Source organism: Tamandua tetradactyla, chromosome 6 (assembly GCF_023851605.1).
Source record: "Tamandua tetradactyla isolate mTamTet1 chromosome 6, mTamTet1.pri, whole genome shotgun sequence".
Lineage (NCBI taxonomy): Eukaryota > Metazoa > Chordata > Mammalia > Pilosa > Myrmecophagidae > Tamandua > Tamandua tetradactyla.
Window position 1 is genome coordinate 170,254,737 of NC_135332.1, and position 26,774 is coordinate 170,281,510.

The window sequence follows — 26,774 nt, forward strand, 5'->3', positions numbered from 1 at the left end:
CCAGTTATCCATTAAGACCCAGCTCAAATGCCTCCTCTAAGAAACCTTCCCCAAATCTGCCCTGCTGTCCCTTACCAGAATGTGTGCCCTTTTCCACTCTTAGGTTCCTGTAGCTCTTTAAACATCTCAGTTATTCACAGACCCAAGGTGTTGCCTTTGTCTGTCTCCTCTCAGACCGGGAGCTACCTGAGGGCAGGGCTATCCCTTATCTCCTTTGTAGCCCAAGTACTTGGCACATAGTAGGTGCTTTGAGAATATTTTTTGCAGGAAGTATTCATGATATCCCACTCCACTCTCCCTATCCCTAAGGCTGCAGCCGCTATCCTTATGGCCCAGGATGGAGCTTCAGCAGACACCTCCACGTTCCAGATGCAGCATGGAGGAAGGTGAGAAGAAGGGGCAGAGTAGATGGGCTAGCCATCTGTAAGGAAGATTCCAGAACCTACTAGAATCCACCCAGAATCTACTAGAATCCATCCGCTGACACCTTTGCTTACGTCCTCACTGAGGAGAGCCGCAGGGAGGAAGGTGAGAAAGGAAGTGCGTGGGTAGAAGGGGAGAAGGGCCGTCACTGCAGGGGCCAGGTCCAGTTTGTCGGATCCTCTCCCTGAGGACCTTCATAAAGCAAAGAGTTTTCATATCTGTCTTCTGAGACCGAGTATGGGTCTCCTGGACTCTGGGGAGCAGAGGATGGAAGTCTGATGCAGATGTCTTCTTTATCACCTGTGAGGGCTCGTTAGGGCAGTACCGCATGGTGGCTATAACCTGGAATGAGAGTCAGCAGACGCAGGCTCAAGCCCTGTTGCTTCTCTGTGTATTTCTTGGCTAGGCCTCTTAGCCTCTTGCAGTTCAGTTGCTCACCTGTAACGTGGGGTGATGACGTAGCATCCAGGGCAGTTGAGGGACTGCCCCAGGTGATGTGCCTCTGTGTGCTTCGCAGTGACATTTTCTATGCACTTTAGATACGTCTCCCTCTCTGTCTCCTTCTGCTAAGCTTATTGTATGACACTTGTGCTATGTAGAAGGCCAATGAAAGTGAACTCCCGGGAGTTCAAACCCCAGCTGTGCCACCTACTTCCAGGGCAGGTCACACTGCTCTTGTGCCTCATTTTCCCTGATTTGTAAAGTGCACATAGCAGAACCCCCAAAATAGGATTGTGGTGAGGATTTAATGAGATAACGCCTATAACAAGTTCTCACCAAGTGTTAGCTGTGATGCTGATTGATAATCAATGTTCTTAGATTAATTATGCTATGAGGATTAAAACATCTGGCAGAGGAATGAAGTAGGTACTTAAATTCTATTTTTAACTTTTAAATATTTTAAAACATTATCACTTGGGCGGGCCACAGTGGCTCAGCAGGCAAGCATTCTTGCCAGAGGACCCGGTTCGATTCCCGGTGCCTGCCCATGTTAAAAAACAAAAAACATTATCACTACTTTATTATTTTTATTGCTCAATGTTGTTAGTAGTGACATATTCAAAGAAAGTTGAGACTGTAGGAATCAATGCAGATTATTTTCATTTTAAGCAGCAGGTGGCGCCCAAGTTCTGTTTAAATTCTGAAAAAGTCTTGAAAACACATACATATTCATATCTTCTATTTTAAAAGAAAGACTCAGGGAAAAAAATGTTTAAAAAGGCCATTGTCTCTGCCATGGGGAGATAATTAGGCTATGTAAAACAGCTGATACAGTAATTAATGAGAGCAGCGACTCCAGAGTTCTGAAACGCTTTACTGCAAAACTGCGGGAGTGTAATTGACCTCGCTGACACGAGAAAAGAAATCAGGAGCACACACAGCAGGGGAGGGTGCGCTTTACCCCCGCGGACTCAGAACCAAGCCAGGAAATCCTGGAGCCGCATTTCTGAGCCTCTACTGGGAAGGCTTTGAAGAAGCCCGTTCCATGAGGGAGGGCTCTCGGGGCTCCTGGCTCGCATCCTTATTCCCAGCGAGCTCAATGGTGGGCGCGTGGCGGATGCCCACCAGCGCTTGTTGGGTGGATGGAAGAACCCACGGCACAAGCAGCATCTGGAGATGTCGGTTTCCTACTGTAGCTCTGGACAGACGTGGACATCTGGGGTCTCGTTCCCACTCCATTGTGTGGCCCTGAGGGTGGGGACATTTTTCTTCTCTGCGAAATGAGGGGGGAGTAGATGATTCTGCCCTCACCTCTGTGGCTTTGTGACCCTATGTGGACTCTAGATGGATACCTCCTCAAGAGGGTGCTCGTGTGTGGGCAGGAGTGGTCAAGTTCAGGCCTTTTTTTTGAAGAAGTGTATATGTCTCCTGGGAAGATAGTGTGAGGCTGTGCTGGAATTACGTGATCACTCAATCTTGAGTGAGTGGCTTGACTCACCACTCCTTCTCTTTGAAGGAGCAACAGTCTCTCTTTTTTTTTTTTTTTAACTTTTTTTATTATACTGTATAACATGTATACAAAGCAAAGAAATAAAAAAGCAATACTTTTCAAAGCACTCTTCAACAAGGGGTTACAGGACAGATCCCAGAGTTTGTCATCGGCTACCATACAATCCTCTCCTATTTTTCCTTCTAGCTGTTTCAGAATATAGTAAGCTAGAGGGCTTAAATACTTTTTTATCATCACAATTGACTTTTTTCCTTCTTTTTTTGGTAAACAATAACATACATACAAAAAAGCTATAAATTTCAAGGCACAGCACCACAATTAGTTGTGAAAACATATGTGAAACCTATTTCAGACTTTGACATGGGTTACAATTTCACTATTTTAAGTTTTTACTTTTAGCTGCTCTAAAATACTGTAGACTAAAAGAGATATCAATTTAATGATTCAGCATTCATATTCATTTGTTAAGTCCTATCTTCTATGTATAACTCCTCCATCACCTTCGATCTTTCCATACAGTCTTTCGGGCTGTTTGGGCTATGGCAATTCTAAATTTTTCATATTGGAAGGGTCTGTCACTAATACAGGTTAGGCAGATGGAACCAGCTGACGCTGGAGGGGCTGGGCTAGGTTTCAGGACTTATCTGGACCAGGGACCCATCTAGAGATTGTAGGTTTCTGGAAAGTTACTCTAGTGCCTGGGACCCTTGTGGAACCTTACGAATTGCCCTAGGTGTTCTTTAGGATTGGCTGGAATGGTGCTGGCGGGGGATTGGCAGGTTATGATAGGTAGCAAGGTCTACCTGAAGCTTGCATAAGAGCAACCTCCAGAGTAGCCTCTCGACTCTATTTGAACTCTCTCAGCCACTGATACTTTATTAGTTATACTTCTTTTTCCCCTTTTGGTCAGGATGGAATTGTTGATCCCATGGTGCCAGGTCTGGATTCATCCCTGGGAGTCATCGCCCACGTTGTCAGGAAGACTTTCATTCCTGGATGTCATGTCCCACGTAGGGCGGAGGGCAATAATTTCACTTGCAGAATTGGGCTTAGAGGGACTGAGGACACATCTGAGTGACAACAGAGGTCCTCCAGAAGTAACACTTGGGCAAGCCTATAAGTCATCTAAGCTTCTCCACTACCTACATAAGCTTCACAAAAATAAGCCTCATGATCGAGGGCCTGGCCTATTGATTTGGGTGTCCCTAAAGTTTGACACAGTATCAGGGGATTCCCTGATGGTAAGGTTTAATAGTTACATATTCTTTCTCCCTCCCTCAGGGGACTTTGCCAATACTTTTTGATTATCTGCTTAATATACTCTAGGATGTTTCCAGGCACTACAATAATCTATACAGGATTAAAGGAAATCTTTCTTATTCTCTGCTTCCTGTGTTTCAATTGTTTAAAGGAGCTATACAGATAGGTTGAATTAGATCATGCACTACAGAAAATTTCAGTTCCAGATCAAATAAACCTTTCTTCTATTGGTCTCAAAGAGTATGTGTAATTCTAAAATATAGACACTGTCTTCCTTACCCCTATGTTCTGAATTACTTTAATCCCAATCTGTTTGGCTTCATTCTTATCTCTAAATATCAGGTTATATATATATAACAGTCTCTCAAAATCCAGAAATAACAATCATTCTGGACTTAATGTGTCTGCTCTAAAAGCTTACAATGTAGGTGCCTATTTTTTTATACGCATTTTCTAAAGATGACGATACCATTGTTGTTTTTTTTTGTTTCTGGCTTATTTTGTCTCACCAAATGCCCCACATGTTCATTCACATAGTTGCATGCCTCACGACATTGTTCCTTTTTGTAGCAGCACAATCTTCATTCATAAGTATACACCATCGTTCACCAATCTACTTCTCCACCAGTGCATCCTTCAGCCACCTGCATTCATCGGGCATCATGTAGAGGGCCCAAAGTACACAGTCCATTAACATTCTCAATTTTAGATCATTCCATTGTTCCCAAGAAATAGAAAACCAATAAACACACTTTCTTCAAATAGGAAATCTAAACCTCCTCTTAACTCTTGTCCCTCCCCCCATTATTTACCTCTGCTGTTGCTGTGGTAGTGCTGATGGTTTCCTTTTGAACCTAGCTCATAGCAGTTTTCCCCCTGTACCCTGGACTTAAATACTCTTTCTACAAGAATCATATCTTTGAAGTACTTCTTATGAGAACTCATTAATATTTCTAGTGTTAATCAGTGGGACACATAGGTGTATACATACCCTTTCATTCTTGTTCATCGTCAATATGGTAGTATTACTTCTAGACCTACTAGAGAATCACCTTCACTCCTATCTATTCCCTTACATTGGAATTCAACCTCATTAGCTAATGGTTCACCCATCTCTAGCTTCAACGACAGTCTCTCTCTCTCTTTTTTTTTTTTGCATGGGCAGGCACCAGGAATCGAACACGGGTCTCCGGCATGGCAGGCGAGAACTCTGCCACTGAGCCACCATGGCCCATCCTCGACAACAGTCTGTTAATAATTGTTTGTACGTATAATGGAATCATGTGGACCTCAAGTATTTTATAGAAATAGACATATACTTTGGTTGTTGAGAGTCGATCACGTGTTAAAGGGGGAAGGTCATGCCATTTGGTTTTATCTCTAATATATCCCTCATCTGATCCGTTGTTTTGTATCTGTTCAGGTCTCCTAGAGTGGTCTTTACTGTACAGCACAGACCTCCTCTTCTAGCTCATGCCAGGTGTGGCAGTCACAGAAATTCACCACTAGGAGTTCCTTCAAGAGAAACTGGCAGGGAGCATAGGTGACCCCCAGCCTCCAGCTGCTGCCACATTCGTGCTACTTCAAGCTGCTCCCAGCCAATCTCAATGCGAAATTCTTCTGGCAAACAGCTTTCCCTTTCGATCTCTCCATTGTCTTGGTGGAAACTGTTTCCGAACTGAGCTGTGGCCTCCTCCCAATCCTTCATCCCCTTTCTCCTTTCACAGGTGTCGAACTTGCAGCACAGACTGAAGCCTCTTCCAGGCCACTCCTGCTCCTTCCTCCTTTATCCTTCACTGGAAAGGAATCTCCTGTGCACCTAATCCCTTCTTGGTACCTGCTTCTTGGAAGGCCTGGACTGGCAAACCAGGCCACTGAGGGATTAAGTTCTGGCTTCTGTTTTTGACCCGTTCTCTGTCCACCAGATCATGTGGGTTGACTTCTTCTTGTTGGGTTTGCTTCAAGCAAAAGTAAAGTTCCAACCATCCACCAAGGACCATTTAAACAACTGGGGATATATTACCTTTGGCCAAAAGGACACCGGTTACAGCCACACTGTCTGCTCATCACATTGGGGGTCTATTTAGTCCAACTGTGCTTGTTATATTTCAGTTACAAACCTCAAAATCCCAATCACAATGACTTACAACCCTAAAGGCCTATTTCTCACTTACATTACATGTCGGCTCTGATCCGTGTGTTGTCTTCGTTCTTCAGCCAGGATCCAGGCGGAAGGAGCAGCTCTGTTTGTGGTGTGCTCTTCTCAGAGCAGAGCAGAAAGTGCAAGAAAGCTGCTGTAACCATGAGGTTCAAGTTTCTACCGAGGTTGGCATGTGTCATGTCAATACTATTTGCGTATTGTTGGCTTATGCAAGTGCCACAGCCAAACCTGGTGACAATGCACAGGGAAGTATTGTCACTTCCCAGGCAGACCCCACAAGTTACACGGAAGTGATCAGAGATGTATAATCCTTTTACAGTGAAAGCAATAAATAACTAGGAGCGAGGATAGAATATTATCTCAGCCTCACTGGGAGGGCCAGTAAAAAGCACCTCTAGTCTCTGGCAGGTTATGAACCAACTGAGAAATCACACAAATGACTAAGATATGGAGACCAAGATGCCAACTTCCTTAGTAATGAGGATGGGTGGAGATGGTAGTACAGAGTGAGAGCCACAGTGGCTTGCTCCCGATCCACAGCCTAGTCTACCCAAGATAAATGCTGTGTGTGCAGAGCACCTACACTTTCTTAGAGCACTGCTGCCCAGAGATCTGGGTGGAGAAGGAAGGAGAAAGGGATCAACTGATCCTCACTTAGCCCCTCCCTATCAAGAAATATGCTCCCGTGGCTATTGTCCACTAACCAGCAAACTCACTGAGCCTCTATGGGGAGGAGTCTGGGGCAAGGGACTAGAAATGTCTGGGGAAGACAGCTGGAATAGGAAAGGGACATTCCCTTTTACCAATCCAAGGGAGATAAAGACCCCACTGTGGCCTTGATGGATGAGTTCTGCCTTCCCTACTATCACTGCTGGTGTTGACTGCCGTACTAGACTCTGATCTGGGGAGGTGGAGGGTGGACACCCTCACCCTAGAGACTTTGACTAGTTTGTTTTTCTCATGTGCATGAAATCTGCATTCCTAGGACTACATGCAAAAATTGTCCTTGCCCACTATTTCCCTGGTCAGTTTGGACCTGTGATAGAATTGTTCCCCTAGCGGCTTGCAACAAGGAGGAGGGAAAGTTTGCTGTTGGGTGGACATCGGGTAACAGGGAGAATTGGGTGGGCTGGTGTCAAGAAACCGTGGTTGGCACTACATGTAGACAGGGAGCTGGGGGTGTTAAGATTGACAGGTACCCTCCAAGGCAACTCAAGAGGAACAATTTGTCTTTGTTCTTAAACTTTTGCTGAGAGATCTCCCTGGTACTTTTTTAAGGCTAAGAACTAGGGATGTTTCCTTGGTTACAAAAGCTTTCTTACTAGGGCAAAGGTGGGTGCGTGTGCCACCTGTAGGTATTCAAAGTGGCAGACTGCAACTGCTAGTGTATGTGTGCACATGGATTGCATCTGATGCAAGCTTTGCACACTTGCATTACTCTCCACCTTCCTTTAGTCCAGATCCCATGAATTCTTCAGGGCTTTTAGAGTTTATAAAACCCTTTCATGGCCTTTATTTCATCTGATCCTATTAACACTCAAAAATATATTATTTTTACCATTGTCATGCTGGGCTTTGGGAATGGAGTAGTGAACGAAAGAGAGATTCTGGGATCATGGGGTCTAGAGTCTGTTAGTGAAGGAGAACAGATATGCAAACAAACAGATAAATAGATACTCTCAAACTGTGACGATTACTGGGAGAGAAAATGCCAAAGGCCCAAGGAGCCCTGAAGAAGTGACATTGGACTGGGGGTCTGAAGCATGAGTAGGATTTAGCCAGGTGAAGAGGAGGTACAGAACATTCCAGGCAGGGCAAACCGCAAAGTTCGGAGAATCTCATGGAGGAAATACGGGGAAGCAGGTGTAGCCGGCAGGGCAAGAAGGGATTTTGGAGGAAGACAGGTTAGGAGGCAATTTCAGGAGTATGGCTGAGACAGAATGGGGCTTAGCTTTGGGCTGGGGAGATGGAAAGAAGGGGTGGCGTGAGAGAGACTTTGGGGACTGAACCAAAAGGATGGGAATAGGTCTCAGCTCTGCGCACGGGTGTCTGAGTTTCCAACCCGCTGTAGTGAATTCCCTCCACTGACAGCTTTCTAGCTCATGTTCACATTTCCCAGCGGAGAAATGACAGCTGGCACCGGGGCTTTGGGGACTTGTTGGTAGCCGCACAGCTCCGCTGCCGTGTGCTCGCTGAGGTCACTGTCCATCTTGGCCATCAGCCCTCATGGGACTGCTGTCAGATGAAACCAGTCAGAGCTGCAGCCTCTAAGCCCGGCAGCCCTAGCCACGCTCCCCAGTGATTTCTAAAGATAAGCAGATTTTAGTTAACGGATGCTATTCAGCTTGGAAAGTTCCTGAGTCCGGGTGAAACAAGGAAAGTGCCTGGAGGTGAAGCCACCCATATCCAGGCCAGGGACACCAGGCACAGGTCGCTTTCCCCTCGAGTCTGGGCCCTGAGCACCTTCTGATTGGTGCAGTCCAAGCCTTCACAGATGGGTCATTATGGGTACCAGGACATTTTAGTAAGGAGAGAAAATGACAAGAACATCTTTAAGTTTAATATCTAGTTTCCAAAGCCGTCTTAATCTGAGAAGCTGCCATAGGCAGTGTGCATACGTATAAGTGTGTATATGTGGGTTTCTGTGTGTGTGCATGTGAGGTGGGAAAGGGAGGCAGGGTGTGAGATGCTGCTATTTTTGGCCCTTACCTGGAATATCCCTGCTGAGAACTGGGTCCTGAGTCAGGTAACATTTATTGAGTCCCTACTATGCGCCAGGCACTGGATGGGGCCATCTATCTCCATTATTTGTTGGCTCCTTAAGAAACTCAGGGAAGGAGGAAACATGATGCCCATTTTACAGTTGAGGAAACTGAGGCTCAAAGAGCTACAGTGACTTGCACTCTGCTGACCTCTGCCGCTGCTCTTGTCCCTGGTAATGTCTGTTAGACCTCAGATCTGCTCTCCGTGCTCCCTTGCGACACTAGCAGATACGGCTCCGATTAGGGGGAGACTTTCTATTGAAATGAGACATATATAGAAAAATGCACAAGTCCTCGGTGTGCAGCTTGATGAATTTTCACAAAGGGAACACACCCTGCACCCAGCACCCGGCTTCAGAAGCAGAAGCAGAACGATTCTAGAAGCCTCCACTGTGCTCGTCTGAGTCACCAACCCTGCCCGCCGTTCCCACCAATGGTGACCCCATGGCTGACACCACGGCTTCGTTTTGCTGGGGGATGGGATCTTATATTACGTGTGCTTGTTTATTTCCACTTCTGTTGAGTATTCTATCCTGCAAATATACCACAATTTATTCATCCACTCTACAACATATGAGTTGTTTCTAGGTTGGGTCATTACATATAGGGCTGACATAAATATTCTTCAGGTTTTTAGGTGAAAATGCTCAATCAGTATTTGATGAAAGAAGAAATGACTTCCACATGCAGAAATCACTCATGAAGGTTTTTATAATGCTTCTCCCCCCAGATCCCTTTAGATAGAGGGAAGTTTGTGGGAGTGGGGAGAGGAGTTGGCCATATAGGAGGATTCACAGGAGGGGAGTCCATAAGAGCAAAGGAGGAGGTGCTGAAAGGAGTGAGTTGGTTCAGAAGGGAAGGGAAGGGAAGGTGTAGGCATGGGAAAGGAAGTGGGGGTGGGAAGGGAAGGCCACGGAGGGGGAAGGGAAGGCCACAGAGGGGGAAGGGAAGGTGGGGGTGGGAGTGGGAAGGGAAGGCCACGGAGGGGGAAGGGAAGGTGGGGGTGGGGTGGGAAGGGAAGGCCACGGAGGGGGAAGGGAAGGTGGGGGTGGGGTGGGAAGGGAAGGCCACGGAGGGGGAAGGGAAGGCGGGGTGGGGTGGGGGCAGCCACCAGCTTGGGAAGCTGAGGGCTTGGAATGGGGGTAACATGACTGCTGGGTTTTCACCTGATAGGCAGGGGGAGCTGTGCATGGTTTTAGAGCATGACTGATGGTTCTGTTTGTTTGTTAAGGAAATTGAATTGCCCTTGGCTGCTGTGGTGATCTGGGAGGAAGGACAGGATTGGGGAGGGGGGAAAGGGGCAGCTGTACACTTCAGTTGTGAGTCAGTGAGGTTGCTGAGGGTACAGAAGAGCAGCTGGGAGAAACGCTGGAAGAAATAACTTCACACAGTAGTTATGGGGAGAAGGCGGCCAGGAAGAGGTGTGTTCAAAATTGGGTACAGGGCAGGTGGGTTAGTGAATTCAGGGGAGTGAAGGGACTGCCACCTAACACTTTCTACTTCCGTGCACTGAGGTTGTCAGCTGAGAGGGCGGGCAGTGCGAGGGGAGAATCTAGGAGAACCAGGGACAAGGTAGTGGATTTGGAATAAAATACGGAGAATTATAGGTTTTAGGTAAGAGATTGAGAACCTCCAGAATAAATCCTAATGGCTTTCAATTCTTAGTTAACAAAACTTTACCAATTCCCTTCTAATGTGTCATTTGCAGCATTTTTATTATGAAATGTCTAGGTCCCTTGCCATCTTCACAGTCTGAAGTGTAGGTGTTAGTTGCTGTTGCTATTGTGTCTATTTTATTGTTCTTTTAAAAGAGCTTTTGGCTTTCCTTTTTCTGTTTTTAATTTTTGTTTTCTATTTTATTAACTTCACCTCATTTTTGTTATTTATTTTCTTCTACCTTCTTTGGATTTATTCTGTTTTCATTTCCTAAATTTTTGCAAGTTTAGCACCTTAATTTTTCTTTAATCTTTCTTCTTTTTCTATTATAGTTTTTAAGTCTATAATTTATCTCTAAGTACCCATTAGTTGAAATTCATACGTTAAAGGCATAGTGTTTTTATTATTAGTTCATTCCAAATATTTTCTAATTTCCATTTTATTTCTAGGTGCATGGTCAGGGAATCGAACTCAGATCTCCAGCATGGAAGGTGAGCATCTCCCACTCTAATTTCCATTTTGATTCTTTCTCTGATCATTGAGATTTTTAGAGGTGTATTTTACATTTTCTAAGTATGATTTTCTTTTCTGAGCGCTTTTCAATTGGTTGCATTGTGGTCAAGAACACAGAATGGTTGTCTCCCTTTAGGATGTTAGCAAATATTATCACTCACTACTTAGATCAGGGATCAGTCAGTTCCCGAAGTCAGTGAGCCACACCCCACCTGCTGCCCATTTCTGTAAATAAAGTTTTACTGGGAGGTAGCAGAACCTATTCATTGATATTCACTCTAAGGCTGCTTTTGAACTTCAACAGCAGTCAAGGGGTTAAATAAAAACCATATGACACATGAAGTCTAAAATACTTTCTGACCTTTTAAGAAAAAGTTTGTCAATCCTGGACTAGACCCATTATTTTAATAGAGTTGCAAAATGGTGATTCTATACTTCTATATTTCTAGCTCTTCTTTATTTAATAGCTGGGGTCCTTCTATAAGTAGAAACTTTTCCTAATCAGTGATTTGTTTACTCAGAGGTACTGCTTGTACAGAAAAGGCAGGGTAGATGCTTGCTCTTAATTTTATTTTATTTACTGTTTTTTTAAGAAAGTGAGTTGATTTTCTTTAAAAATAATGGTTTAAATTTTACCATTATATTTGACATTTCACCCTATTTGCTAATACATTTTATGTTTTGATATTGCAAATACGTTTTCTGTTTCCATTCATTGCAACTGTAATTCCTACTGATGCTCAAAATGTTCCATCTCTGGACAATGGGAGCCTCTTCAAGTGGACCCTGAATCCTTTTAAGGCAACCCTGTAATCTTTGGTAACCTTCTTGCTTTCTGGTATAACAGGATATCCTAAGCTCATCATCAGCACATCCAGACCTGACAGGCATTTTACTTTTAACTGAGGGCTTAGTCTACATTTATTTTGGTTCATGATATATTTAGACTTGGTCCAATCACCTTGTGTCTTTTCTATTTGCCATTTTTTCGTGCTTCTTCCCTACATCCTCTCTCCTGCTTTTTGGTTTGATTGAGGTGTCTTTATTTCCCCGATCCTCCTCTCATAGTATGGGAGTTATTTTTTTATGTTTCTAATTTTTCAGTGCTGACCTTTGATTTTAACACACATCTCAATAAATAAAGTCTAAAGTTAAATTATATTTCTAAACTCCTGGAAAATGCAAGGACTTGGGCTGTTTTACCCCTGGCATGCCCTTATTATTGTCCATTATTTGCATTCTACATTGTTTCTAGTCTAAACTAAAGAGCAGGATTTAATTGATTAATTGGTTTATTAATGATTTTTAAGTGCTTGTTTAGATTTGCCCACACTTTTTTAAAAGGCTACTTTCCTTGTTTACTTTTCTTCCTAAAACCTCACTCCTTTGGGTTTCAATTTCCTTCTGGAGGAAAAACATACATGAGTAACTTTTCCATTGAAGGTCTGCTAGTGATAAATTCTTTCAGATCCCACCCCACCTCCCTTTATCTACAAAGTCTTTAGCGGGCTCTCAGGCTCTGCCTCTCTCAGCTCTACTCTTTCTCCATAGCCTGGTTCCCAGGTGGACCCTGCACAGCTGGGGATGCAGATGTCTCCAGCGTGGCAGTGTCTTTATAGCCAGACACCCCAGAGACCCCCAGGACTCCTATTTCCTCCTGGTTTTAACCAGGGCCTTGATTTACTTGGCGAAGGTCCCAGCTTCTCTCTCAGCCCGTCTTACCTGGGCCTGAAGTGTCCTGCTTGGCCCGGTGTGGGCCCCACCCCGCCGCCGGTGGGGGAAGAGCCCCCACAGCAGCAGGCTGAGGGTCTCGGAGAGGACACCCCTCAGGGAGCTTGGAGGAACCCCAGGGTCTGTCCTTCACGATGATGGGACCACAGACAGTGAGTGTGACGTGTTCATTGCTTTGTTAGGTGTGCCTTTGAAGAAAGTAAATAGTTTTTTTGGTCGGGTCAGGCTAGCTTTTGGACTCAAAACAAGGGAGAAACAAAGTGCGGATTCAGTGTCCGTTCCCCGCCTGCCTTCCCCACCGTCCACCAAACAGAGGACCGCTGCGACGGCTGAAGTGGCCGGGCGGGTGGCCGCGCAGTGTCCCTGCAGGGAGGCCCTGCAGGTTCAGGCGGCAGCCGTGACTGCGCACGGAGGTGACACCCGGCCATCACTGCTGCCTCTTCCAGGACCTTCCAGGACCCTCCGGGCCACCTCTGTGCGCAGCTCCCCACCAGGCTGGCCCGAGGTCCCCACGGCTGCTCTGCCACCTCCCGCTCTTCCCGCCCACTGTTGTTTCTGTTTCTCCCTCCCTTTGCAGATGTCAGACCTGCCTTGCAGGATGAAGCCTTTCCCTGCCTGCTCCTGCTCTGCCCCCGCTTTACCTTTCACAACCCCCCTCTTCCCCCGCAAAGAAATCGGTCGCACTGCTCGCTCCGCTTGGATGTCTGCTTCCTGGAGAGCCTGAACCCACGTCGGGCCCTTCCCGGCGGCCGGATGCGTTCCTCTTTCCCTTTATCTTCTTTTCTCCTCGTGTAAATCCTTCCATCTCCATAGGTTCTTACCCTCTGTCCTCACACCTCTCCCACCTCTAACCACACAAGATGGAAAAGCTGACTTTGTGAGAGGCGGAGAGGTGCCTCAACCCAGGCTCACAGCTTTCCTCCTGGGGCCGCGGAGGCCGCAGGCTTGGCTTCGCCCGGAGCCGCGGGGCTCCACGGGGCTCGGCTGGGCGACGGCGGCGGACGGGCGGGCTGGGCGGAGCGGGGGCGACGGCTGCGGACGGACGGGCTGGGCGGGGCGACGGCCGCGGACGGGCGGGCTGGGCTGGGCTGGGCGGGGCGACGGCGGCGGACGGGCGGGCTGGGCTGGGCTGGGCTGGGCTGGGCGGGGCGACGGCGGCGGACGGGCGGGCTGGGCTGGGCTGGGCGTGGCGACGGCGGCGGACGGGCGGGCTGGGCTGGGCTGGGCGTGGCGACGGCGGCGGTCGGGCGGGCTGGGCTGGGCTGGGCGTGGCGACGGCGGCGGACGGGCGGGCTGGGCTGGGCTGGGCGTGGCGACGGCGGCGGACGGGCGGGCTGGGCGGGGCGACGGCGGCGGACGGGCGGGCTGGGCTGGGCTGGGCTGGGCGGGGCGACGGCGGCGGACGGGCGGGCTGGGCGGGGCTCACCGGCCTCTCCGGGGCCGGGCGGGCGGCTGTGCAGAGGGGAAGCTCTGCCGCTCTCGTTAGACTTCCACTTCCTCCTGACGTCAGCGTGACTCCAGCCTCACCCTTCCTCGTGGCAGTGGGGAGGGCAGCAGCGTGGACGGGCACGGACAAGGCCTCTGGGGCCCGAGCACGGCAATGTCGACTCCACAGTCATTTTTTTTTTTTTTTCATCTTCTCAACACCTTTGGGCTTCTCTGTTGAGAACAGGGTGGGGAAGGCCAGTAAGTTGCAGGAAGAGCAGAACCTCCAAAAACATGTTTCTGCACCCGGATCTTGTTGATCGGAATGGCTTCCCCTCTTCTCGGCCAGTCTCTGTCCAGCCCCATGTTGGCCCTGCTCAGAGTCACTTCTTCCAAGAAGCTTTCCTTGATTCAGCACTGCTGTGGGTTGAATTGTGTCCCCTCGAAAGCCATGTTCAAGTCTTAGTACCCAATCTTGTGAACTTGGCCTTATTTAGAAATAGGATCTTTGGTTGTATTGGTTAAAATGGGTGAGAATGGGCCCTAGTCCAACATGACCGGTGTCCACATAAGAAAGGCAGAGCCGGATGCCAACAAGACACTGCTGAGGACACGACGCAGAGAGAGGGGGGGGGGGGGCCACGTGCCAGGCCACGGGGCAGAGACTGAGCTGGCTACACAGCACGGAGCGCCAAGGATTGTTAGGCACCACCAGAAGCAGAGGAGAGGCACGGGACAGATTCTTTCCTACAGACTTCAGAGGAAGTACGGCTCTCCCCACACCTTAATATTGGACTTCTGGCCTCCCAAGCTGTGAGACAATACATTTCTGTTGCTTTGAGCCATGCAGTTTGTGGTATTCTGTTAGGGAAGCCCTAGACACTATGACACACATCTTTTGGGAGATCCTTTCTTTGCTTAGGCCCAGACCTGCTCTGTTTCCTTTCCTCTCCCGTGTCCTAAGACTTGAGGATTCCGCCTCATTTTCTCTGCTCCATAGCTGCCATATCCTAGTAGTCCTTTGGGTTCTTCTTGCCTGAAGGATGGAAGGAGGTTTAGGGTACAGGGTGTTTCCCTGCACATGGAAAGGGGCTGGGGTGGGCACCTAATGGTAGCTTGGAGGCTACACAACAAGGGGGGTCTCCATCCCACCCCCCGAGAGGCATGGCTTCGCCTGCACCTGGGGACTGGCCCGTGGCCCGAGTCTTCCAACCTTGACAATGATGCCCATCAGGGGAACCACACAGAGGAGGGACCCAAGGGGCTCCCTGGGATGCTGGCCACCCGAAAGTCTGGCTGCAGCCTCACGTGACCTGAGGCCAGGGGTGTGGGAAGGGAGTGCCTCTGGGCACTGAGATGGAATTTCCTGCCTTCTCAGCGAGAGGCTTAAAGCAGATTAAAATGTGATTTAGAAATGTGGCGTTTCTTATACCCCATCGTTAACAGTGCCCGTAATTTACTTGTAAATTCTTCAGCCTTGCAGTGATTTCATATGTGTGCCAATTAGTTTGAACCATACCCAGGTGTAGTCAGTTACCATATATCAGGAATTTGCCTCCAGAGTGGCCAGCAAGTGAGCTCACCAGAAAGCTCACGGTCCAGACATGGCCAGGACAATCTGTTTTGCTACCTTTTTCCTTTGACAGTGCCAGGGACTTTGCTAATTAGCAGAATGAATTTAGAAATGGGGTTTCAAGGGTAACATTTGTGGGTTATTAATTAGCATAATGGATGCTAGAAAGGGACTCTTACTGACAAAATCAGTGGAATCACAAAATGTGCATTGGTTAAATGCCTTTAAAATCCCCACTCTTTAGAGCCTGTATCTTTAAGGTCAGTGCCCAAGGCTTGATCTCTAAATGATCTGTGTCTGATCATTTAGCACTGGGTCAGAGGATTCTGGTTGCCTGATGTCAATTACAAGGGTAACTGAAATAGAATATTGTCTTGTCATGTAAAATGTGGCTGGATCACATAATGGACAGTCAGTGGGGTCATCACTGAGCTTACAGAACAAGTCACATGAACTATTTTTGCCTTCTTACTATGTATGCTTGTCTAATAAGTGACCATATGTAAGGCAGTATCAGACCTGAGTCCTGCTTTCATTATAACCTGGTAGTGAGTCTGTGTGAGAATGGCTTAATCCACCCTGACTTTTAAACATGGGTATCTTTGAGCTGCTATCATCTACCAAAAAAGCACCTAACAGTTGTACGTTTCCAAATTGGCTTAGGTCAATTTATAGCATCTGGGTGGTGGAGCAAAATGCATGCCTGAATGCAATCACAATCTCATGGAATCACCACCATAGATTTGCGTGTATTGTTGTCTCGGTTTTCAGGTTGAAAACCTAAGGCTCAGGTACTTGTACTTGTCCAGGGTTATGCAGCTCTTACTTAACTGAGCTAAGACTCAAACCTGTGTCTGAGGAATCCCCCCCCCCTTCATTGTGCTAGGTGGCCTCCCCAGCTAGGTTCACACTTTGTACCACATTTACTGTCTGGAGGAGAGGACTCAGATACTTGTTTTCAAGGATACAAATAGTCAGGAGAGAAAAGAATTGCCCAGTGGTGCTGTGTTGGCTCACTCCAGGAATCACCAGGTTTACCCAAGAATCTGCTGACGGCTGGTCATGGCCAACTGTAGACCATCCACTTTGTGTAGCATTAAAAAAATACTGATTTCTGGGTTCTGCTTTGAACCTATTGGATCAGAATCTGTGGGATGGGGCTCTGAGATTTTTAGCAACACAGCTGGTGGTTCTCCATGTGCAGCTGGGGCTGAGAACCACTCCTGTATTCCAGGGGTCAGCAAGCTTTTTCTGTAAAAGGCTAAATAGTAACTGTTTTGGGCCTTACAGGCCATGCAGTCTCTGTCACAACTACTCACTGGGTTCGAAAGTAGCTGTAGACTATTTGTAAACACACGAGTGTGGCTGTATTCCAATAAAACTTAATAGAAATGGATATTTGAATTTTGTATAATTTTCATGTGTTATGAAATGATACTCTTCTTTTGTTCCCCCATCTCCCAACCATTAAAAACAGTTAAAACCATTCTTAGCTTGTAGGTTGTACGAAAACAGCTGCTAGGTTGGTTTTGGACCGTGTGGGCCATAGTTTCCTGACGCCTGGTCCATATCATTGCTGAATCCATCAAAATTTACTTGTCCTATCCTCCATTCGCTCAACTTCTTGCTTATATTCAGGTGTTGATTAGAGTACTTGATAAAGTAAGACTACAGCTTCCTCTGAGAATTTGCATGTTAACTGAAGCTTCTAATAAGAATACTTTCTTCAAAGAATGCTTTGGGCTAGATTGTTCTTTGGGCTTTGGGACATTCTTTTGTCTGGAACGGGGTTATCCTAACCCACCGTAGAATCACAGGCACATAGAGTAGCAGATCAAGAGGATGCCTTAGATAGTCTCTTTTTGTTTAAATCATTTATTTGCTAATCCATTCAAAATATACTTATTAAACAATCCTGGTGCTGCACACATCTCTGTTCATAATAGAGAAAAAAATAAAGTAAATGACAGTCTTGTCTTTGGTGTTTTCCAAAACAATTCTGCTTTGGAACAGCCTTCCCAACTCTTCTGAAGCTGGGAAAGACTCTATTCATCCTTCTAAGCCCAGAGCGGGTGTCAATCCCTTCAGAAACTTCTCACTCCGTCCTCCTCCCCAGTCCAAGAGAATGAGCTAGTTCTTCCCCTGTGTTGCCCTGATCCCACTATCCTTCCATTTTTACCCCTGTTTAGTTGTTAACTTACTCCCTTATTTGTCTCTCTGCTAGACACCTAGCATCTTGAGGGGCTCCTTATTCATTTCTGTACCCCTTAGTATGACACATAGTAGGTGCTCAATAAATCTGTGTTAAATTCATTCACTCAACAGTACTTCTAGGCCTCTACCTTATGCCAGGCACTATTCTTTTTTTTTTTAAAGGAAAGACAGAGAGAAGGAAGGAAGGATAGAAGGAAGGAAGGAAGGAAGAAAGGGAAACATTTTCTTGTTTTATTGTATTCTGTTTCTCCGTATTTTGTTACATGGGCTGGGGCCGGGAATCGAACCGAGGTCCTCCGGCATAGCAGGCAAGCACTTTGCCCGCTGAGCCACCGCGGCCCGCCCCCAGGCACTATTCTTAACAATAAGCAAAACAAACCTAAATCTCAGCCTGCCCAGAGCTCTCGTGGTAGGGTGGTGTGGAGACAAAATAAATGAAATAACTGAGCAAATGGCATAGTTTATTAAACAGGAGAAAAATAGAGAAGAGAGGGGAGTGGTAGGGAATGGGGATGGAGTTGTAATTTTAAATAGTATGTTCAGGCAGTTAGGAGCCAACTATATTGCTATCCGGAGAAGAGCTTTCAGAGCAAGGGATAGTTAATGTTCCAGAGGCAGGAATGTGCCTGGAATGTCCTAGAAATGGCATGAAGGCCAGTGTGGCTGGCTGAGTGAGCAAGGGGAAGACATGAAGTTTACTGCCTTGATTTGAAAGGTGAAAAGAATATAGTCCCTGCCCTCTGTAGATTTAGAGATTAAAAGGGAAACCAAGGCTCAGAGAGGCCAATGATTTTCTCATGATGTTACAGTATAGCTGGTTGGTGTCAGAGCTGGGTCAGCCTCAGAAGACATTGCACACCCCCTCCTGGTAGGTGCAGGTCCGCTGGTGGCCAGCACCTGGCCACAGAGACAGAAAGGATTTTTGTCTTGCAGGAAACATGTCCTTGGAGGAGAATGTTCAATCTGAATGTTCTGAGTCTGGGGAGATAGTGTGAGTCAAAGCCTTCAGACTGCCAGCAATTTTGAAGTTGCCCATATTTCTGCTCGGCCTGGATGCTTCCTTGCTCTGAAACCTTTTAGCAGATGACAAGGTATTGCCCTGGGTGTTTAGAAGAACAAGCCTTTGCTAAAGCGGTTAGACGGCCACTTCCCTTCAAAGTCACGGAACGCCCCAGGGGACAGAACCATCTGGAGAGCGTTTTACGTTTGCAAAACGCTGCTTTGACATGCTATCATTTATTTGTTTCAGCTGCTCAGTGAGACTGGCGTGCTCTCTGGAATGCCCTTTCCATCCAGGGGTGCGGGGCAGGGAAGATGAGGGGCACGGAGATCTGGTGACTTAGTGCTGGTCTTTTCCATCGTCAATGAAGTTGTTGTTGTCATCATTTTTGTTCGTGGCAAGATGTGGGAGAAGGTGAGGTGTGGTTGTTGACTTTAAAATTTATAATCTATTTGGGGGAAGAGTTCATTTATTCATTCATTCTCAAATTCATTCAATAATCCTTTCCTCCTGCAAGCTTTTATTGGGATTCTGTTATATTCCAGATGATTCCTGGGGATCCAAAGGTATAGGCCCTGCCCTCGGGGCACATGTTAGGAGAAGGTTTCACAGAGGAAACTTTGCTTTGTCTTAAAGGATGAACAGGACTCCATGCAGCATGCTGCAGAAAGGGGATGAGCATTTCGTCTAGGCTGAAGGAGCAGAGGTGTAAAAGAAGGAGGCCAGAAAGGGCAAGTCCTGTTGAGGGAGGCTGGGCCACATGGCCTGAGGGTGGGAGTGGCAGTGGTGAGGAGGGTGGGGCCAGCCTGGGGTCAGATCTCTAGTCTATGTAGGCTGCAAGGCACAGGTTTCTCTGGGCAGAGAAGAGGCCTGATTGGATAAGGAGTTTCAGGAAGGCCATTCATTTTGCAAATCAGGGGATGAAGGAGAGGGACGGAGCAAGCTGGAGTGGACCCGCCATAAACAACTTGAAGCAAGATCCATGGAGAATGGAGGGTAATGGGGAGGGAGACCTGGAAAAAAACTTCTAGAATGTTGTGTGGGAGCTAGAGTTATGCATGGGGGAGGGGATGCTTCATCCCCCGACTGATGTCTCCTTCACTATGGAGGGAGCCACAGCAGAGAAACACTCCTGGCACATGCCCTGTTCTCCTCTACAGAGAGGGGGTGGGTGGGTTGGGCATGTGACCTGGTTTCTGCAGAGATGGGGTGGGGTGAAACCCACCTCAGGTCCATGAAGCTGGGTGGATAAGCCTGTCTGATTCAGGATTAGGAATTCCATTTGCTCAGTTTTTATCCCTAAGTTAATTCTTTTGTTGTATTTCTCAGACCTGGGCAGGGAAGACAGTATTATGACTGGGTCTCCTCAAAGACCGTGGCACTGGAACTATGTGAGCACAGAGGAGCATGTGAAGCAAGGAAAGCTTCCTGGAACAGCTGTTGTCTAAGCCATCCTGAAGGGCAAAAAGCATAGGATGAAGGACTAGAGCAAGAGAGAGTGGGGTCTGGTGGCACTAGGATGGGGTTGGGTAGGGCTGTGGTCAGGGTAGAAGGGTGGTGAGTGTCTAGGAATAAAGCCAAGAACCACATGTGTGCATGTGCATGTGCAAGTGTGTGTGTGTATCAGTGCATGTGTGCACCTGTGCATGAGTATGCATGTGTGAATATGTGTGCCTGTGCATGTGTGTGTATATGAGTAGCTGTTTCAGTAAAGGCAAAAGAGGGTAGTGAGATGGACAGGGGCCAAATAATACAGGGACTCTTCAATATTATTAAAATAATCCAATGAGGAATGATAAATACTTGAACTATGACCCCCAACAGAGGACAAAGAAAGAAGAGAATTGATGTGAGGGGAAACTAATCGATGACGGGGTTGAAGGTGAGACTGTAGTCTCAGGCAGTTCATTTCAGAGGAGAGCCGGAATGGCAGGCATCTTCAACAACTGACACGAGATCCAGCCCCACATCTTTCCAACCAGGAGAACGTCGATGGTGTGTGGTGCAACTTGCAGTGAGGGGTGGCTCCATAGTTGGGTTATGAATCCACCAGGTGTGCTGGAAAGTATTATGCACTTCCTAATTAAATGGAAATACATAGCAGACAATGTCTCTTCCCCTTTTCTTATTGCCTTACATAGCAGCTTCATGAAACTTAAAAGCCGTAAGTAGCAGGAAAAGTCAAGAGAGCAGCCGTGATGTTGCCTTTGACATTAGTAAGGATTGAACTAATGCCAGCAACCATTAACCTCCAGACTACTTGATATGTGAGCAGGATAAGGCCTGTTTGTTTAATCCAGGGCTGATAAATTGAGCTGAATGAATTCCTAACTGGTACAGGAAGGATATGACACCATTAAATCTAGACCATGGAAAGCACAAGGCTGAAGATTGGAGTCTGGAAGCCATCGGTGTCGGGTTGGAAGTGGTGGTTCCTGGTGGGGAGGAGTGCAGGTGATGAGTGAAGGGAATCTGGAAATCACTCACCTTTCAGGAGTCAGAAAATTGGGGAAAATGAGCCAAAGAGGCCAAGTGTGACATGTATTTCAGGTAACAGAATGGAAACCATTATGGACATTTAAATTAATTCAAATCATTCATTCATTCAACACTTATTTATTGAGCAACAACCCTTTGCAAGGCACAGCTCTTACCTAAGGCCATAGGCTCATAGCAATTTAGAGCCCAGTCCTGAAAGGACTGTGGGTCTGGGGACCCACACCAAGCATTTCCATGCATGGGGGTGAGGACCTGCCCCATTTATAAAGGAACCACTGGGCATTCAATGCGGAGGGTGTTTGCAAAGTCCTGCCTTGGCACAGTGTGGAAAAAATTAAATGCTGTTTGGCCTTACATGGACTAGAATTTCAACTGTGTGGTATTTAGGAGTCTTGGAAAATCTGCGGAACATCAAAAATAAGTTATATACTTGCCTTTGGGAGTGCCATGAGTGTTCTCTGAACGTGAGCAGATTACAGTGGCACCAATGTTCTTTCTTTATGGAGCACCCCTAACCTCCTTCCCTTTTTGATATAGAACAGGAGTTTGATGACATGCCTGGCAGGGAAACAGCTCCAGGAGAAAACTCCTGGGTATCAGTTTTTATACTGATCCCAAGTCCTGCAGGAGGTGCTATGGCATGGGTGGTCAGAGAGCACTACCTGTGGCAGGCACCAAAAAATTGAATATGGGTTCTGAGAATGGAGCCCAATTAGAGAACCTCCTTTGTAAAGTGGGCATCTACATTAGCTTGGTACTTGGCACAGGGGACCAAGGGGCATTGAGTTCCATTCTCTATTTATTTGTAACTAAAAATACAGGTACCTGCCTGAGGAAAACCTTCAATGACAAGTTGGGGGTCTCACATTCAAGCTTCAGCCCTGTCACCAACAATCTGTTTTATCTTGGGCAAGCCTCCTGTCTTCCCAGGGCCTCAGTTTCTGCCTTGGTAAAATGAGGGATCTGAACTAGATGACAGTTTCTAAAGGTCCTTCTCATGTTGAACTACTTGATGCTTTTAGGCGTGTTGGTTTCAAATTCTGCTGCTTGTGGTTTTTCTTTTTGCCAGAAGGTGGTGCCATTGACTCCTCCATACCAGGGCTCTAGGTTTATACCAAATCTGCCTTCCTGAAATGCCTGAAATGTGGACTTCTGCTTGAGGAGATCTCTTTGTGGGTCCTGGCAATGCTCTACCATCCTCCCCCTCCTGCTAGCCCAGCTCTTTTCAAGTCTCAGCACTGGTCTGTGCTGTCCCCAGATCTATTGGCCTGACTTCAGGGCCATGGAGGGAGGCTGGGCACCCCACAGCTTGGGGATGACTGGGGTCTGTGGATTAGACCTCCAAGCTGTGGTCATGCAGGCCACACCCAAGACATGGTTACATTCTTGAACTGGTTACCACTGTGGGCAACTGGGCCTTGGTCTTACTGAGCCCATCTTGCCATCCGGAATGGCCTCAGAATTGTTCATCACGTGTAAGGAAAATGGTGTTTTGGTCTTCCATTGGTCATATCACGTCCCTAGGGTGTTAACTCCCTTGCAATTATGGTTTGCACAGATTGACTCAGCAGACCCCAGCATGCGACCCGTAGTGAGGAGCTCCCGACAGAAAGTGAGACATGCCTGGTGCAGCAGGAGCAAGATGTTATAGCTGGTTGCCTGTGCCAATGGCCAGGGCAAAGTGGTGGCTGAGAGGATGAGAGATGAGGGATTGAAGACATGTGACATGACTGCCTTGCTAGTACTCAGCCAAAGAAGGCTGTAGGGTAGATTTCCAAGGTGAGAGCTGAGTGTGAGTATGGGGGAACTAGAAGAACTTATTCCAGGGAGCATCTCCCATATCGGGAAACCACAGTGAACAACACCTGTAGGGCCTCCCCACATGTGTCCAAGTCAGCCAGCATGTGGATGCCACCACTCAGAGCTCACAGGTGGTCTAAAAGACCTGGTCAAGTAAAAATACATTTACCTCTTTCCCTCTAATTCGTCTTCTCCCCACCCCTCCCCTGGAAGAGCCAGAAATGGGGACAGATAAGATGGGGGACAGGAAGGACGGATGTGTCCTTCCTTCTCCACCAAATCCTTTAGACCAAGGTCTGTTTGGTGCCAAGAGGAAGGGGGAAGTGGACACCAAATTAGGTATGGCAGGCACTGTGTGTGAAACTGAAGTGGATTGGATTCTTAATATCTAAAAGTGATTGAAAAGCTATGGGAAGCCATTAAAGGAGAGAAAGGGAGATTTGACACAGCCACACTGAAGGCAGTGATGGGAGAAAAAAAAGGTTTCATGTCTGTGCTCACAAGGTTTAGGATGTTTAAATACTGGCTACAATGATTATTTAGCTGTTTATCTCATAAAACAATTAAATTAGAAATATTTCTTTTCTTTAACAGCAGACTCCTTGGTTTAGGTAATGTTCTGTATATTTGCTACATGTAATGTTAAAGATGAAGTATATTTTATGATGGTAGTTTCAGCCTTCAGTGTCTGCAGGAGTCAGACAGGTAGCGTAAGTGAGGGAAGCAGGCATGGTTGGGACTGACAGATCAGAGAGAATGTGCACATTTAAAGGGGGAAGGGAAGGCCAGGCGTTGTTCTTCAGGGTAAGGAGTTTGGATTATTGGTCAAGGGTGTGAAACAGCCAACTTTCCTGCCACCATGACCCCTCTGTCCTATGGTCAATTGCATCTCTCTGCAGCTTTCCTTAAAATAAAACTTTTCTGCATCCTTCCACTGTGGTTTGGGACATATCTATACTTGTTGCTTCTGGGATCATCTCATTCTTCTGACTTGTTTTGGCTAATAGTATGTGAGCAGATATGATGCAAATGGAGATTTCAAATGCATTTGAGTAGTTGTGCCCTCTGGCACTTCTGCCTTTGCCACGAGGAGAACATGCTTAAGTAAGCTGCTAACCCCAGCAGGGGGATGAGATATGTGGTAGGTTGAATTCTGTATCCCAGAAAAACATACTCTTATTCTTAGCCCAATCCCTTGGGTGTGAACTCATGGTAAATAGGACCTTTCAAATATATATTTTTTTAGTTAAGGTGAGGCCAACTGAATCAGGATGGGACTTAATCCTATGGCTAGAGGCCTTATAGAGACGGCCACCCAAGAAAGCCACTAGGGGAAGCAAGAAGCTGGAAGTCAAAGGAAAAGAAAGGATAAAATGACATCATGTGCATTGCCATGTGACAAAAAAGCCAGAGATCTAAGGATTGCTGGCAGCCGGCCACAGAATGGCACAGTCTTCAGGGAAAGAAGGTGCCTTGCCGACACCTTAAATTTAGACTTCTCCTAGCCCTTAAACCATGAGCCAATTAAGTCCTGTTATTTAGCTGATCCCATTCTGTGGTACTTGTGATCATAGCTGGGAAACTAAGACAAGAGACGTGAGCAATGCTGAACCACACCGACTAACTCCATCTTAGTTAGCTGACCCTCAGCTGACATGCAGATTGTAAAACTAAATAATGACTGTTGCAAGCCCCTAGGTTTGGGGGTAGCTGGGAACACAGCAATTTCATAGCACTAGTTAAACCAATACAACACCTGCTGCAGACATTGATAATGTGACTCTCTTTCCTGCTGGTTTTCTAGATGGCCTCAGATTCTTCTCCTATGTAACCATTAGGCAGATATTCCACAGGAATGGACAGACCACATGTCCTATTTTTTCCAGTAGGTGAAAGGGAGCCAATAGAGGCTGGCTGGGGTGCTTTGAGTGTGTTCATGGTACACCTTCTTCCTATCTGTTGTTCTACCTGCACTTGTTCCCAGTGGGTGGGGGCCAAGCCAGCATGAGCTATTCAGAGGCTCACAGGATATCTGATTTAGTCTATTTGGTCCCTTTCCTAGCATTTGTACTCTGGGCTTTTTACAACTTCAAAGAGCTTCTCACCCACATTCACTAATTAATTCATTACTCCTGTGAGTAAAACCTGAAGCAGTGAGGAGAATGTTATTAGCAAGAATACCAGAGACTCATTATTTAAGCAAGAATACCAGAGACTCATTATTTAAAAGAGATTGCCCACAGACAGGCTTCTGCCCCCAGTACTGTTAGTCCTTCACTGTTGCTAGATGCTCTGCAGAAAAGGGGGTGCCAGGGTTGGAACCCACTAAGTGCTCAGTAGCCACCAAGAGCCTACTGTGTGTTCAGCTAGGCTAGGTGCTGTGGGAATGTAAGAAATTGTAAAATACGACTTCTAATGTCAAGGACCTTCAGCTTTGTGAGAGCACAGCTGCTGGAGCCATTTAGACCCAAGTTCTAATCCTGGCAGTTTATAAACTGTGTGACTATGAGCTAAGTGCCCTTCTAAGCCTCAGTGTCTTCATCTCTAAAGTGGGGATATTAATACCTCCGTATGGTCTAGGTGAGGATAACTGACACTGTAAACTAATGGTTTGGCCAGAGGCCTTACACAGTGAGTGCTCTAGAATGATAGCTCTAAGTGGTATTGCCTGCCTACTGCCTTCTTGCACAGCTCTTCTCCCAAGCCTGGCACAGGCCAGGCACTGGATAGTGTGGGAGAAGAAAGTTATGTGGGAGAGGATAGATGTTCTGGGGTCATCTTTCAAGGGTGAGATGAGGAAGAGGGAACAGAGAAAGAATCAGAAGGGCAAAAGATGCAGAAGGAAGCAGGAGAATGCAAGCATTCAGAAGCCAAGGGAGGGTTTCAGAATGGCAAGGGAAGGAAGGTGGGAGTTGGCAATCTACTGTGCTGAGGAGGGCTGGAGTAGGATGTAGACCAAGAACATTCATCCATTGTCACCAATAGTTACTGAGATGGCCATGAAAACATGCTGCTTGGATCTCCTCCTAAGGGGAGCACAATGTCTGGCAGCCCATGCTGCCCTTCTGGACCTGCCATACATTGGAACCATGGGCATGTTTCTCCTGTACTGTTTCCAGCCAATGGTTAAAAACGGTGGTCTATTCCTGTGGACGAAGGCCTTTTCTGATGGGCTCCCATCAGCCTGGCTGAAACTTTCCTAGAACTGTGCTGTTGTCTGAGACTCTTCCTACCCAATCCTCCTTCCTTCCCTCTCTCCATTCACCAGTGTCCCACTGCATTACAGTACCAAGGATCTCCATGCCCCCTGTCTTCTTTCACAGTTGGTATCCCCAGTCAATCTCTTGTACTTCTAATTCCACCTTACCATTGGCTTTCTGGAGGACCCAACCTAACACAGTGCCTAATATGTGCCAAACACTGCTTTGTTCACTGGGGCATAGAGTGGAGACCAAGATAAAGGCTCTAATACCAGGGAATTGGTAGAGGTGGAGGTTGTGGGTTGATGAAGACAAGAAGGAATGCATAGGTAAACAAATAAATATGATGATTTTAGCCAGTGATGCTTGCTATGAAGACGCTAAAACAGGGAGGCTACTTTAGGTTCAGGGGTCAAGGAGGTTATATTTGACCTGAGACCAGAATTTTGAAAAGTCAGTTAAATAAGTAATGGAGTTGGAGGGAAAGAATATTCTGGTCAGAGAGAACAGCAAAATCCATGAGATAGGAGCTGAGTGTTTGAACCAGTGTAAGAAGATAGGTGTGGCTGGGGCCGAATTTGGGGCAGAGGGTGTGTGGGGAGAGAT

The 26,774-nt window shown here is 46.8% G+C and overlaps 2 long non-coding RNA genes across 5 annotated transcripts in view; one reads left to right on the top strand and one right to left on the bottom strand.

The window, feature by feature from the left end:
• LOC143689042 (uncharacterized) overlaps positions 1-13,422 on the bottom strand; it is a 56,074-nt gene extending 42,652 nt beyond the window's left edge. For all 3 annotated transcript variants that reach the window (XR_013178486.1, XR_013178484.1, XR_013178485.1), the window contains exon 1: positions 12,449-13,422. This is a non-coding gene — a long non-coding RNA (uncharacterized LOC143689042). The remainder of the gene's footprint in view (positions 1-12,448) is intronic.
• LOC143689041 (uncharacterized) overlaps positions 1-26,774 on the top strand; it is a 78,219-nt gene that overhangs the window by 9,628 nt on the left and 41,817 nt on the right. The window contains exons 3-7 of one of the 2 annotated variants that reach the window (XR_013178482.1): positions 310-528; positions 10,663-10,704; positions 18,603-18,760; positions 18,919-19,083; positions 19,306-19,415. This is a non-coding gene — a long non-coding RNA (uncharacterized LOC143689041). Of the gene's footprint in view, positions 1-309; positions 529-10,662; positions 10,705-18,602; positions 18,761-18,918; positions 19,084-19,305; positions 19,416-26,774 lie in introns of those variants that run through there. The other variant, XR_013178483.1, reaches the window with a different exon arrangement.